This window comes from Belonocnema kinseyi, chromosome 2 (genome assembly GCF_010883055.1).
Source record: "Belonocnema kinseyi isolate 2016_QV_RU_SX_M_011 chromosome 2, B_treatae_v1, whole genome shotgun sequence".
In the NCBI taxonomy this organism is placed as follows: Eukaryota; Metazoa; Arthropoda; class Insecta; order Hymenoptera; family Cynipidae; genus Belonocnema; species Belonocnema kinseyi.
Window position 1 is genome coordinate 111,788,734 of NC_046658.1, and position 4,578 is coordinate 111,793,311.

Consider the following 4,578-nt stretch of genomic DNA (forward strand, 5'->3'; position numbering starts at 1 on the left):
GACCATATACAGACGCACAGTATTTTTTATTTAATCGTAGAAAACAAGACTAAAAATAAAAATAAATGAAAAAAACAAGGAAATTTGCTCTTTATTTTGCAATTTTTGAATAAGCAATCCCAGGCAGAGTTACATAAGAAATGTATCATATTTAATATAAAAGTGGTGTGTATAATGTAGAAAAGTTGAAATTTTGGACAAATCGAGTGCGAAGCACGAGATACGTGATAAGAATGTGTTCGTTAATGTCAAAAGAGCTTTAACAAAAGAGAGTTCAAAATCACAAAATTACAGTTGTCAGTCCGTTGACCTTTGATTTTAAAAGGTTTGTCCACAAATGGGGCAGTAATAGAAAGACCGATCGCTTAGTGCGAGGTAAATACATAATCGAGCGCGAAGCACGAGATAAATGTACAATCGAGTGCAAAGCGCGAGAATCAACAGTCGCGCGCCCGAGGCGCGCTCAAACTTGCATTTTTTCATGGGTGAAAGAAATAGAAGGTAATTACAGGGGTTCCATAAAATAAAATTATGTCTTGACCTAATTTTAGGCATGGTATTATTTGCGATTTCTAAAATTTGTTGCTCGACCCACCTGAAGTGAATTTGACTCACTCAGGTAGTGAATTCACTGATTTTTTTTCGCTATTGTTGATCGAATAAGAAAAATACTTCCAACAAAATGTAAGCAGAAAGTTTTGAATTCAAATTTAAAAATAAATCTAGATATCAATTTTTATATAGTTCATTGATTAAAAAATTCTAATTATTGTTTTTCTATCATAGGAACAACGTGAAATTAAAAACCAAATAAATAAATATGATGTTTCGAGTATCTTCAAGTAAACCAAGAAGCAGAAAAAAGGTGTATTTTGAGATTATTATATAGAAATGCTCAAAGTTTTTCGGTCATATTTTTGGCATAAAGCTTTTTTAACTGTAAATGTTTAAAATTGAACTATTAAGAAAAACTCTTTAACTGCATCATTTAAAATTATAACAATAAATTTGAACGATCTTAAATGGCCAAACTTCAAGATAACTTATTTCAAAATGTTTTGAAAATTGTGTGTCTTTAAACGATAAACATTCAAAACGAAGCAATTATTCTGAATATCTCTGAAGTAGATCAGGTTAAAAAAAAAGAAGCATATATTTTTGTTTATCAATTCGGCACTTGAAATAAGGAACGTGTGATGAGCGAGCTATTTGGTAAGCCTATGATACAAATAATTAAAGATTTTAAATATACCTCCTATCAAATCGCATGCAATCTTTTTAAATTTTTTGGAATACTCTAAAAGATTTCAAAACTGTTCAAATCCTTTAAAGAATCCTTTTAAATTCCTTGTAATATTCAAAATCACTTGAAATCATTAGAAATTTCTTGAAGTTTTATTATTTATTTTGAAACCTTATGAATGCCTTGGAAATCTCAAAAACCCTCAAATCTGTAGAAATTTTGCAAATCCCGAAAAGTGTCTGAAAATTACATTTTTTTTATTCATTATAATATCATTATTATAATTTAATTATATTCTAAATAATTTATATTTATATTCTCATTAAATTCTCTGTAAATGTTTTAAATGTACTAAACTCTTTCAAATTCTTTCGAGAATTTTTCGCAATCCCACGAAAAACATCTTGAAATCTATAATTTTTTTTAAATCCTCTCGAAAATGATTGCATATTTGAAATCCTATGAAATCCCATAAAATCTGTTAAACTTCCTTGCCATCCTTTAAAATCTCTGAGTATCCAATTTTGTCAAATCCTTTGAATTTTATAAGAATTCCTAATAATTTTATGAAATGTTTTTATTTTATTTTAAAATCATATCAATCTCGCAAAAATTATATAATTCCTTAAAAACCATTGAAATATTTTCAATCCTTTAAGGCCATGTGGCGAATGGGTCACGTGACCAGAAGCCTACGTTATCGCCATTTTTTTTATTTCTGAATTTATTTTCACACGAAGCGCCATATCGAGTTGAAAGTTTAAGATAATAAATAAGAAGCACTAAGAAAAGAGGGTCTAGTTCTAAATTTTAATAATGATGAAAAAAGGAAAAAAAAATTTACAACAAAAAAACTTTCTTCATCATTATAAAAATTTAGGACCATACCCACCTTTCTTAGTGCTTCTTATTTAGTATCCCAAATTTCAACTTAATGTGGCGTTTCGTGTGAAAATAAGTTGTGAAATTAAAAAAGTGCTGGTAAGGTAGGCATCTGGTCACGTGATTGACTTCTCACATAGGCTTAATATCTAGGATACTTCTTTTAATTTTCTTGAAATTATTTCAATCTCTTGACATTTCTTGCAGTCATCTAAAACTGGATGAAACTTGAATGATGTTGTTTGATGATGATGTTTCAAAACAAATGGATTTCTTGAAATCTCTCAAAGTCTCTTGAAACTTTTACTTTCTGAAATCCCTTATAATCTTTTAAAATACTTTAAAAGCTCTAAAGCTCCCTATAAAATCTTTTGAAATCCTTGAAATAATTCAAAATCGATTTTTGTGGCCTAAGTATGTTCTCCTCTATCATTGATTTTGGAAAATTTGTTTTAAAAATTTCAGCGATAGAAAAATTCACTTTCAAAATTGAAAAGAATAAAGTCGTAGAGAATTTTTCTCTAAAAAAAAACATTATTTATTAAAATTCAAGCATTTTTCAAAAAATGATAAGAAAGCGATAACAGGCGAAAATTCAACTGCATAAAAAGGTGTGAAATTATATTTTGTATGTTTTGCATTTTTTTTAATAAATATAATGTTTTGTATTCGCAAATACATTCTGAGTACTATTCCTTTCATTCTCGAAATCACATAATACATTTTTTTTCAGAAATCCGATTTTTTGCACGACATCTGTTTTGAACATTTGAGTATCAATTTTTATAGACTCCAAACGTCGGAGGTAATTTTTTTTCAATGTTGATGAAAATTAATCAATTTCAACTTAGAAAAAAAAATTTTCGATACACATCGAATTTTGTTAACACCAAATGGAAAACAGATTTTACTATGTATAGAGGAACTTTCACATAGTCTAATCAGAGTTACTTTAACACCGCTTCTTTGTCAGTACTTAGTAATCATATCAATAATGTATAATTCGCCTCTTACTACAAACAAGAATTAAGTGAATTTTTTTTCTTAAAAAACCGTCATTTATTAAAATTCATATTTTTTAATAAATTGTTAAGAAGCAATAGTAAACGAAACCTAGTTTCATAAAACATTGTTAAATGGATTTCTTTCGTATGTCATGGAATCTCTGTATGAAAAATGTTTTTTTTTTTTATTTGTGATGAAATTGTGCATAATATTATTTTTATCCTTAAAATTATGGACGAAGCATTTTTTCAGACATCTGATTTTTAGCACGAAAGCTATTATAAAAATTGAAGGTTCAACTTTGATCAAATCCCTACATCGCAATTAATGTCTATCTGTTTCAAGTAAAAATTAATCAATCTAGATAAAAAAACCGTTTCTAAATGCATACTGAGTTTTTTATTTGCTTTTTTAACTGTTAACCTAATAATTTGAATTATTCTTTCTATAAAATAAAATAATGTATTGGGGAAATAGCGCAATAGACTCAAAGCTTAAAATTTTACGTTGTAAACAAAATTATGTAGAAAACTGTTTTCACAAATAAAATATAGAAGATTTGCTGACAGGAATTACAAGTTTGCAACATTAATTTAAATACTTGCAGTATGAAAATTTGATCTACTACTATATGAAACATTATTCGTCCAAAATTTCATACCCTCATTTTTTCAGTGGAAAGACCAACAAAATACAGTTTGTTTTTAAAAAATCATTTAAATAATTGTTTTATTAGGATGTTTAACGCGTATGGAAATATGATACACAATGATGTGTAATTCGAAAAAAATAAATATGTTACAACATTATTATATATAATTATATACTTACCAACAGAATTGGGGAAAACCACCAATCCGATGAACACAGTTGCAGCAAGAATCTTCATTGTTTACAACAGCAATTATCGCACGGAAAATTGGTGTATGATTATTGCCGAAAATCGGCAGTATATATACTAGTCTCTGTATGCCTTTGATACATCCTATATTTATAAAAATTTTTGTAAGATGGATTGAAAAGCGGAACTCATTCTTCTGTGAAGTTACATGCCAAAAATATTTTCCCTCCTTCCTTGTAAGTGGGTCAAGATAGAATTTTTCGGCATTGAAGATTGGTGCTATGTTGAAAGAAGATAATTTTGACGAGATGTGATCTATTTTGTACACATACATATAAATATATGCACATTTTCAATTAAAACCTAAATCATTTTAAATTTTCTCAAACGTCTTATCTTCTCTAATGGACAAAAAAATTTAAATATCTTCATAGGTACCGGTAACCCATAAATTTATTGTTATCGGTAGTAAAACCCTTAATCCAGGCGAATTACACTTTGGAAAAAAGAAAATTGTTAACAGAACTTGAATTGGAAATGGTAAAGTGGTTCATAATAAACGTAAAAAATAAAAATGCGTGAGCAGGGGTGTGACGGGGTGGATTTG